This window comes from Alexandromys fortis, unplaced genomic scaffold, assembly GCF_014885135.2.
Source record: "Alexandromys fortis isolate MF-2015 unplaced genomic scaffold, M_Fortis_MF-2015_v1.1 scaffold_7, whole genome shotgun sequence".
Lineage (NCBI taxonomy): Eukaryota > Metazoa > Chordata > Mammalia > Rodentia > Cricetidae > Alexandromys > Alexandromys fortis.
The window spans coordinates 13,879,390-13,890,116 of NW_026067920.1; the positions used below are offsets into that span (position 1 = coordinate 13,879,390).

Below are 10,727 nucleotides of genomic sequence, written 5' to 3' on the forward strand. Positions count from 1 at the left end.
CTCTGCTGCCCAATCCCCGGATCCCTGGTTCTCATGGCAACCCTGAAGAACCTCTTGCTCCCAGCTTCTCATCCTCCCCTCCCCCACATCTCCTCTCCGCTGTGATGGGCAAGAACAGGAACGCCGCCCACAGATCTCAGGACGCCAAAAGATCACCATGTCCACCGGTTAAACTACATACAGAGCTCAGAAATGATGGTGAGCCCACCAGAGGTCAGCAAAGCCACCAGCAACACCATTTTCCTGACCTGCAAAGGAGGGGAATTCTGATTGACTATAGCCAGTCAACCTCAATATACAGAATCATTTTTATCTCAAATCCTTCCTCAAAATGTCAAAGCAAGAATACCAGAAAGGGAGAGGCTCCTTCTGGAAACAACAAACACACCATTATTATAGCTCCATGAGAAAGTGTGTATAAAGAGTTAGCAAAGAAAATATTCTGTAGCAAGCATCTGCTATGTACTAATCTCTCTCTCTCTCTCTCTCTCTCTCTCTCTCTCTCTCTCTCACACACACACACACACACACACACACACACACACACACAGCTGCAACAAAGGAAGCAACAGTAAGCTTAGGAAATACTTATGGTTTTACACACACGCATGCATCATACAAACACACACATGTACACACAGCCTCAGGAGGCTGGTTCTAGAACCCTACAGGTATCAAAATCCACAGATGCTCAGTCCCCTCTATAAAATAATTTTTTAGATATAGCCTATGAACATCTTCCCCCATGTACTCTAAATCATCGCTAGATTTATATTGACACAATATAAATACCTATAAATAGTAGCTATAGTATATTAAATATATAGTATATAGTATATTTAAACATAATGCCATGAAAAAAGTCTGAGCATGTTCAACAGACTAGCAATTTTTCCGAATATTTTTGACTCAGTCTTAACTCAATTTGTGGACACAGAACCCACAAATATAGAGCAACAAATACACAACACAACACACACATACATACACACACACAGATTCACAGTAAGAAAGCAAAAGAGAAGGTTGGGAGAGATTGTGAATCTTATCACGGTAACAGACCTAGGAAGCAGATTTTACACTCCCCTCTAACAGAGAACAGACAGAAATTGTAGATGCCAATAAAAACAGTTGCATTCAACAGATTTCAAAACTGAGGTATCCTAAATGGTATACATCTGCAAAGGGAGCAGGAATCTTTGAGAACCCCATCTAGCCACTCTCTGAGGCAAGACAGAAGGGGTGCACCGAGGTAAGCAGCCTTGGAACTACTGAAAGAGCGGGGGGGGGGGGGGGGGGGGGGGGGGGGGGGGGGGGGGAACGACCACGACGGGGATGACGGATGCTCTCTAGGGAGCACAGACTTCAAGGTAGTCGTGCTATAGAATTCTTTTACTGTAAAGTCAATCAAACAAAAGCAGGTTTGAGGCAGTTCTAAGAGTGGCCACCAGCAGTGCTAAACCCAAATCAAAGACAACAAGCCCTTCAGTCTGGCCAGCTCTAGAAAGTGTGCTATTTCATATTGGCTATGGCCTGAAAATTTAATTTTGACTAGGTACTTCTTTAGTGGAGGTGCTGAGCAAAGCAAACACCATTTAGGCACAAGATGACAGTAGTCAACCTTGTGATTGTAGAGATCAGAAAACACACTTCAGCTCATGCCTAGAGAGAGGGAAAATCTGGATTTCAGGATTATGTTCAGTCTGGACAGTCAACTCACATAGGTGGCTTGCCAAAGCCAGGCGGGGGTCGGGAGATATTCCATTGCTTGAACCATGACACCTACCTTGAAGCCTCCTGGCCTAGAAGAGCAGGTCACAAAGAACAAAGAATGAGTCTTACTCTTCTCCATCAAGGAAAAAAAAAAAAAGCAAAGGGGAAATGGCCCAATGATAAGTGAGGGGGAATCCAGAGAAGTCAGGCCTGTGCCTTCTAACCTACTGGAAACCTGATTATGCTCAGCTATGATATCAAAGTTAGTAGATAAGAGGGAACTGACTTATCAAATGCCTAAGAGCAGAAATCTAACTGGAAAAGAGATGAAATGTGACATACTCAGCGAAAGTAAAAAAAAAAAAAACCTCAGAAGTTAGCACCATTACTTCTGCAGACAGAAGGGCAGATTCCAAAGCAAGAAGTACTGGCCAACTTAAGGAAGTGAGACCTCTCAGCTCCCTCCTCAATAGATTACCAGAAGCAGGGGGGCAAATCATTGGAAGGGGTTAGCAGACTTAAACATCCTTTGCTCCTAGATGAGAACAATGAATGAGCCCAGTGAAAGATCCCAAGAACCATTCCCTAGAGAGCTATGGAGAATTCCGAAGACATGGGCCTTAGGGGTGCCTCACATACTGGGCTCAACTAAAGCCACCATTCATACTGGGCTCCACAGGCTTCACAGCCACATGCTTCTCAAGGGGGAAGAACAGAGAGGGCCTCAGAGGTCCATACAATGCCTCTAAAATGGGAAAGGGAATCCTATGGCAGGAACAGAAATCACTCCAGCGTTCCAGGAGTGAGCTATGGGCCTCAGCCTCCCTGGGACCTGCCCACCATTGTACCTAACCATCACTGCTCCAGAACTTCTTCCTCCGCTACCTTGGTACACTGCAGCGTGCGTGAGAGCCACTGCCCTGTCCACTCAGTCCCTAGAGGCGTCGATGGAGCAATAGTCGGCCAACAGCAAGAGGTACCAATGAGAGAGACAACCTTGCACCCCAGCTTTCCCAGATTGTCAGTCCAAGTCTGCACCATACCATTGCTGCTCTCAGCTCCACTCAGGTTCACAGTGGCTCATTAGGGCCCCTGCTTCTTACCCATCTCTCCAGGCTCACACTACTTCGCATGAAAAGTCAGATACAATGTCAAATAAAACAATATAAAGATTTAAATTAGAAGAAACTACGCAGAAAAGAAGTTTTATTTCTAAATGAGATAACAAGATATTACACAATGGCACTAGAAAACTATGCCATTTTAAAAGAACATTTGCTAGCTCTGGGTACCAAGGTATCAACACAGGTGAGCCACCTAAAACAAATCTATTACTCTGCTGTGGGATGCAGTACCATGGCAGATGCTGGGGAGAGGGGCCAGCATGGTAGATCATATAGAAAAGCCATATTCCCTGCCTTCAAGTACACCTGAAACTAAAACCTACTGCAAAAACACAATCCAGAGAGGGCTGGGGATATAGCTATTGTCCAGCATATTTAAGTCCTTAATTCGATTCCCAATACAACAAATAAAAGAAAAAATTAAGAGGTCCATCAAAGTTAAAAATGAAAATACAAACAAAAGCTAATAGAAAAGTTAAAGCTAAAATTAAGTAGATCATCCTAAACCTAAAGTCACACAACAGATAAGGAATTAATAAAAGAGTACTTACCTTTCATGAACGAAACCTTGGGTTCAGTCACTAGAGATCAAGTCCAGAAGGCTAAGAAAACCAAATAAATACCACTCTTGGAAAATAAAGGCAATTGATACAACTGTCCAAGACTTGAAAAAAAAAGTTGCTTCCAGCTTGAAAGAGTCCTTAACTTACCCTGTTTGATGTATGCAGATTTCACCAGGTTACATCTCCAAAGAAACCCAGCAAATTCAAAGAGAATCCCTTAAAGTTACCAGACACAACAAGAACTTAGCCAAATCACCATCATCCCCCAAAACAAACACTTTGGTATTCTTTCATTAAAAACAAAAAAAGAATCAAATGAGCTTCATTCTCAGCTTCTGGCTGTCCTAAAACAGTAGCTGGGTTCAACTCTTGGAGGGAAAACTACCTGACATTGAGAAATTCATTCAACAAACAGGGCTAGAATAAGGACATTTCACACATCCAATGTATCCTGTTTGAGAATCACTGATGTGGAGTGCCTTCCACTAGATTTAATAAACCAAGAAATTAAAAAAAAAAGGTGCCAGATCCATAAGAAAAGCAAAAGCCATGTTAAGAATGATTTAGGAGGAAGACACAGGATTGGCTGTGTGTGCAATGTGCAGGGAGCCTTCAGTGACAGTAGGCATGGGCATAGGTATCTATGAGACTGCTTGCAAAAAAAAAAAAAAAAAAAAAAAAAAAAAAAAAAAAAAAAAAAAAAAAAAAAAAAAAAGGAGAGAGCGCTCACCAATTGCAGCTGAAACCTGCCATGTGTGATGTCTGGGAAAAGTGGAGGTGATAATGACATAAAAAACACCTAGGCAAAAATGAACTGCAGCAACAAAGTAAAATGTCCTATGAGTTTAGAACAAAGTTTCCACTGTAGACTACATTGGCAGACATGTGAGTGGCACTTGAGGGATTGTCCCCACTCGGCCTACTCTTCATCTGGCCAAAAGAAACAGTGAGGGAACCAGGTACTCAGGACAGAGCAAGGCAAAATCCTCACCTTCTACAGCAAAGGAAACTGCAAACTTGAGCTGCAGGGGGCTGGGGAAAGGTGACAAGGGATTTCTTTGTACTATTTAGCCTGTTTGTGAAGGGAAGCATGGGGGCTGCAGCTAAGTCTAGCTTTGAATAATACTTTAACTCTTTGCTTAAACAACTAGTAGCTTATCTATCATTCTGATAAAGAAAAAAAAAAACCTCACTGATCTGATAAGGGAGGAATGGAGCCTGTGTCCCTCCACACAGTAATCCAGGGCGCCAGGTGACAGAGCCCCAGCCTGAGTCCACTTGCAGCCCTGCAGGCTAGAAAAGAGTCAGGCACAACCTGCTATCTTGGGCTGATCCAGCAAGGGAGAGAGGCACTGCTTTTATCACCTCCTCCCTCCTCCCTCCTCCTGTGCTCAACCACCACAATAAGGGGGTGCACACAGCACAGGGCAGAGTGTTCCCATCTCTCCAGGAACACCCTAGAATGATTTCTGTAAGGGCCACACGATTTCTATTGAAAGAGAGCAAGCAGCTCCTAGAACTGGCAACCTGCAGGCTCTCAGGGAAAAGCACACCACAGCTTATGCTGGCCCCTGAGGCGCCAAAGTGGAAAGATGGGCACTACAGGCTTTGGGTGAAGCCAGCCCACAGAGACACTCGAGGCTCCACATTCACCTGGCTCCACCTCCCACCCAACACCCCAACACAAAGACCTCCTTGGTAGCAGTACTTCTAAGCAGGCCCCAGATTCAGGGCTGGGCATTGTCCTCAGTCATGAGGCTACTGTGCAAACATCTAAATTTAACAGTTGCTCCACTCATGGTAGCTTTTGGTTATTCTAAGTTTCCTGGAGCAGAGAATCCTAAAAGTATTGTTACAGCTTTTAAATTTGGTACGCAAGGGATTATTTATTTGTTGATTTGGCTTTGGATTTTAGAATATTTATACACAGATGAGCCATGAGATATCTTAGGGATGAGACACAAGTCTACACGTGAAATGAATTTTTTATTATATACTGCATGCACATGGCCTGAAGATAATTTTAAACAGCACTTTTAATAATGCCACGCCTAAAATAAATTTCACAGGGTAGAAATGAATGTTCATTTGTTACAGTATTAAGTTGTCGCCCAAAAACTTTCAGATTTGTGATTTCTGATTTTTAGATTATGGATGGTCCTCCAGTATTATATAAAAAAGACAACTTTTATACTGAGGAGCACCTTGGTTGGAAACTTGCTCATGAACTCCCAGGGATGGTACTTTGGAAATATTAAAGTAAGTTCTAGGGCTCTCGCTCCATGATAGAGCACATGTTTAACATGTACAAGGCCCTGAGTTTGATCCCCAGCACTTGGAGAGAAAAGATAAAAAAGTCAAAAGTCCCTACAAATCACAAAAGTGAAGGCAGTTTGTGACAAGTCGCCTCTCAGCCTTCCTGTTTCATGTCCCTTGTGGGCTCCCAAGGGGCAAGAGGGGAAGAGAGGAAAGGCCTGCAGGTATCCAGCATGGTTTTCCTATTGTCAGAGGCTTAGGCAGGGCCAGCCGAGAGGAAGAAGAGAGCATACCTGATCACACTGGACCAGCCAAAGAGCCATTTACTTTCAGCTCTACCTGCTCTGGAAGAGCAAGCGAGAATCCCAGGCCTCCAACTGAGCATTAGCTGTGGTGACAAGGACGGCAGGGTGATAAGGACCAACAGAGCTCTTTCTGTGCCATGTGCTTTAGGAGCCTCTTGTTAATGGCAGTTACCCAGGCCTAATTACTTGGCTCAAAACCCTGCAAGGAAGTCAGTGAGGGGTGGGGCTGCCCACCAGCACAGCCCTGGAATGGGGCTGCAGCCACTCCCCAGGGGACGTGGTCAGCATGTCCAGGATAAGTGTACGTGCTCATTTCAGTCCCGGCTGGGATAAAAAGCCTCTGTGGAGTCCAGACGCAAATCTTTAGACTTTGAAGACAAATGTCGCAGGCTTCCTGTGCCTGCAAACCTGAGACTCCTTTATACACCAACTTTCAGCCATCTGAGCGTGTACCTTGTGAGTTTGAGCTTTTCCACAAAGTTCCACTCTGCAAATGACTGTTAACTTGTTCAGACTCACAAGGTAGCAAGTTGTGGAACCAAGAGACACAAAGGAATTGCCGGTCAGGCAAATCATAAAGAAGTGCTACGGCGAGAAAGGCAATCCCTCTAAGCATGAACTTCTATTGCCCCAGTCGGTGTGGGCAAGAAGAAGTCCTGTTTTGCTGGGCTCAGATCAAATAACCAGCACCTCTAATTTAGGATCTTAACAATCAAGGAAAAGTCTTTCCAAAATCTAATGAGAAGTAAATGGCTAAAAATAAAGAATATTCTAACACAGGGAGCGAAAAGGAAACCTCCTAATTGTACACCTCCAAAGGAGAAAACAGGGGCACCCATTTCTACCTCTGAGATGCTTTTTGAGAACTCTAGAAAAAAATTTCTGTGGTTGATATCTCAAAGGACAATCATGCCATTTACATTTCATTTTTATAAATGAGCTATCCATCTGCCTTTTCATTAGTGTGCAAACCCTGAAGAATACACCCCAAATCCCAGAGCACCTATTTGCCAAGCTCTACCAGGTAATCTGGCTGCCTCATTCCCCCCCCCATAATCTCCCATATTTCTAAACCTGATTTTACAAGAAAATAATGGCTGCAATAGCACACTTTGTGGGATGCAGCCAAAACAGTGCTTACAGGGAGACACCTAGCTTTAAATCCTGCATTAAAAAACGAGATCTAAAATCTGGGCTCTAGGGTTTTATATAACGAAGTTTTTAAAAAATTAAGAATTTCTACGGCTTTCGGATGAAACTCAAGGCACAACAGATGTCTTTGTTGAAGCGGAGTTCAGTTTCTGAACACTGTAACGTCTGTGACTTCGACGGAACTTCGAAGCCCAAAAGCCGAAAAAAGGAGAGAAAAATAAACTTCTACAGGCAAATGAAAAATAAAACGATGGGTAAAAACCACCACCCCTCAAAAAAAAAGAAAAGAAAAGAAAAAAAGAACCCCCCCCCCAAAATCAAGAACAGCTTCACTAACAGAAAAGATTTATTTAAATTTGAACATGTGACCAACTACCTAAATGAAAAGCAAGTCATATTTTTTCCTCCCAAACATCTCCATTACTGCTGTAGGTTTTTGTGAGGGGAATTTCTGCAGGGAGGAGGATTTGGCGCTGGAGTTAAAGCCAAGGCCTCATCATGGCTCTCCACTGAGCTGCTTCGCCTGCCCTCCATGTTGTTTTAACGGACTGAGAAACAGACACTGGATTATATACAGGCTTCCCTCCCATGAAGGTGCCAGGGCTAAAATCTCCGGCAGTTAGGGCTAAGTCCTTATAGTCGGCCAATCTCACCCTGCACTCACATAGTTGCAAATACACCTGGCTATCCTGTGCTTTCTCACACACTGAACAAAATTTTAAGCAATTCTCTAAATTTTAATTCTCTAAATTATAAAATATTAGTTTTTTTTTAAAGATAAGCTAACCAAGAATTTGTACAGCTCTAAAATGAGCTAAAGGCACATGGATGCCTTGGTTCAACCAAAGTTTGGCTTCTAAACTCTGCAAAGCTGGCCCAGCGGGTTCAGCAACGTCCTAAGTTTTGAGCTGGATCTTTGGTTCTGACTTTGTTCTTGCTGCCCAGTGGAGGTTGACTGGTCAGGGACAGCTGCTCTGGCTTCCAACCATAGCAGTAACCACCATACAAAGTCCTGGACAATTAGCCACCAAAAATCGACCCTGCTTTCTGGTTTCCTGGTCCACCAACAAAATCCACTTTGACCAACCCAACCCAACCTCAAAAGCAATACAGGCCACAAGTAATGTGCAAGAAGTGAGTTGAGTGGTACACAGTTTTTTTTTAATTTTTTTTAATTATAATGAACACAGTTACCATATCAAACTCATGATTTCATGAACATTGAAGTTTCTTCTCAAAATAAATGAGCGTGCAAGTGTAAAAAAAAATAAACAGTGATAATTGCTTGGCCTACGTGGCATTAATCTTGGAAGGCTGGAAGCAACTGGACTAAGAAACTAGGCCCCGGCCTCCATTTGCTGTGCTGTGTGTCGGGCAGGGTGTCCCTCTTCCAGAAGTGGACATGCTTTTGCAGACGGGAAAAGCTCAGGAGGTCTCCAAGAGCTTTGTCCTTTGTTAGCTGGTATGGCCTCAGGCACACCAGTTAACCTCCTGAGCCTTGGTTTCCAGACCTGTAAAATGGGGACCGCGGGGGCTTACCCGACCAAGTGGCTAAAAAGCAAGAGGGCTTTTCAAAGTGCCCTGTAAACTGCGAAATGCTACCTAAGTATCAGCGGCTCTGCGTCTCAGTTACTGCAATGCCTGCTGGGCTGGAACTCTGTCTGTCCTCAAATTCCCTCCCTGTAATGTGCGGACTGGCCCGTGCAGCCCTCCTTTAAATGTTCCCAGTAAAACTCAAAAAAAAGTTATGTTCCAGTCATCCTAAAGTTTTGATTTTTAACACAAAAATTTGGTAGGCGAGAATCATTCCTGTGAGCACATTTGATCGCGGTGCTCTTGGTTTAGAAAAAGAAAAAGAAAAAAGAAAAAAAAAAGAAAGAAAAAACTCTCAGGATTCTCCATCCATCGCCTTACACATTTCCCTCTGCTTCAGAAATCCAGAACTTGAGGTCCACTTCTGTAAAATACGAACCTCACTAAAGTGTAAGCCCCAGCGTGTGCCACTGGGGAGCTAACGACTGGAGTTCTGGTAAAGCAGAGCGAAACGTTAAATTGAGCACCATTTCTGAAACACAGGGGCTCCAAATGGCTGAATCAGCATTTTCTGAAACAAAGTCTTCTGGGCCTGGCCTTTTAAACAGCCGCAAAGAGAAAGTTGTGCAATAACACATATTTACTCACGAATGCTACTTGTTTGGGACTTTTTCTTTGCATCTCTTAAATGAAAGAGTTACAAGAAAAGAGTTTTTCAAAAACATCCTAAAGAACCAGGGCCTTGTAAAAATCACCTGTGGCTCCCCTACTTTACCCAGTTTCGGTCAAAGCAAACGAAAAGAAGTTCGCGGGGTTTCTTCCAATGCCAAGAAAAGGCAAATACAATTTTAAAAAGTAAAGAATACCCTAATTTCCATAACGCACATGCTGCAGGCCCTCGCCAGGCAGGCGTTTGGAGAGGCAATCAGCAAAGGCGGAGAGTTGCATCAGAAATTTCCTTCTGCAAACGGTACCGCTCTTATCACGTTTCCACCGCTGGCGGGCTGCTAGTTCGCGAGCCCTCAAAACTTGGTGTTAGGCCCCAGCGACGGGTAGCGGGGCCACTACGAGAACCAAAGAAAGAAAGGGGTGGGGGGTGGGGGGGAGGGCAAGATCGTCGGTCCGCGGCTGGGCCGCGCTTGCTCGGGACTCGGGAGTGTCTGGCACCGCTGCCCGGCCCGCCAGGCGCGCACGGCGAGGCCCGGGGCGCAGCAGGAGCACCCGCCGCTCCAGCGGCGCCTGGGCGCCCACCCTCCAGGGCGGTGGCCCCCGGGAGCGGGCGGCCCCCGAAGCGCGGCCTTGACCGCAGCCCCCGCCCCAGCCCCCGAGCCGCCGCCGTCTGACAAGATGGTTCAAGAATGCGCTGCCCGGGCCCCGCACCTCCCCCCAGGGTCTGGAGCGCAGGGGAGCGCCCCGCGGGGGCGCCCGGACCATGCACCCCGCCGTCCCGTCCCGTCCCGCCATCCCACGCCGCCCGCCGCGCGGGCCTGGGGCGCCGCAGCCCCCAGCCCCGAGGCGACGCCCTTCCGCCCGCCGCGCCTCGCGGGGCCCCGCGTCCCGAGCCGCGGGCGGCCAGAGCGCAGACAATGACGGCGCGGGGACCCGCCCGGCCGCCGGGCCCCGCGAGGCGCGGACCACAAAGTAACTTGCCGCCGCTCCCCGCCCAACTCCTACCTGCCGCGCTGCTCCTCGCCGCCTCCGCGTGGCCGCCGGCCACACTCCGCACGCTCCTCTACGGGGTACCCGAAGGCAAAGACGGACACTGGACGGTCCCGGTCGCTGTGCGCGTGAGGGTGCGCGGAAAGTTCGTGCTCCCGTGGGTCTCGGAACGCGAATCCCGCCCGCCACTAGCCGCAGCGCCCTTCCCTTCCTGCCGCCTCCCGGCCTCCCCACCCCCTCGATGGGCTTTAAACTCTCGGGGCCCCGCCCGCCCTCCCCGCCTCCGCCGCCGCCTCCGCCTCCGCCTCCTCCCCCGGCCGCTTTTCCTGCTCCTCCTCCCGCCGCCGCCCGGACCGCTCGGCGGCCGCCAGCGCGGGAGGAGCCGCGGCCTGGGCGCAGGGCGTGGCGCGGGGGGCGCGGGC

At 47.0% G+C, this 10,727-nt stretch overlaps 1 protein-coding gene across 2 annotated transcripts in view; it reads right to left on the minus strand.

Annotated features, from left to right (window-relative positions):
- The window catches only part of Grb10 (growth factor receptor bound protein 10), a 120,700-nt gene extending 110,177 nt beyond the window's left edge, over positions 1-10,523 (minus strand). The window contains exon 1 of one of the 2 annotated variants that reach the window (XM_050141116.1): positions 10,321-10,523. The gene's annotated coding sequence lies outside the window, so the exon portion shown is untranslated. The remainder of the gene's footprint in view (positions 1-10,320) is intronic. The other variant, XM_050141115.1, reaches the window with a different exon arrangement.
- Positions 10,524-10,727: the final 204 nt, after the last annotated feature.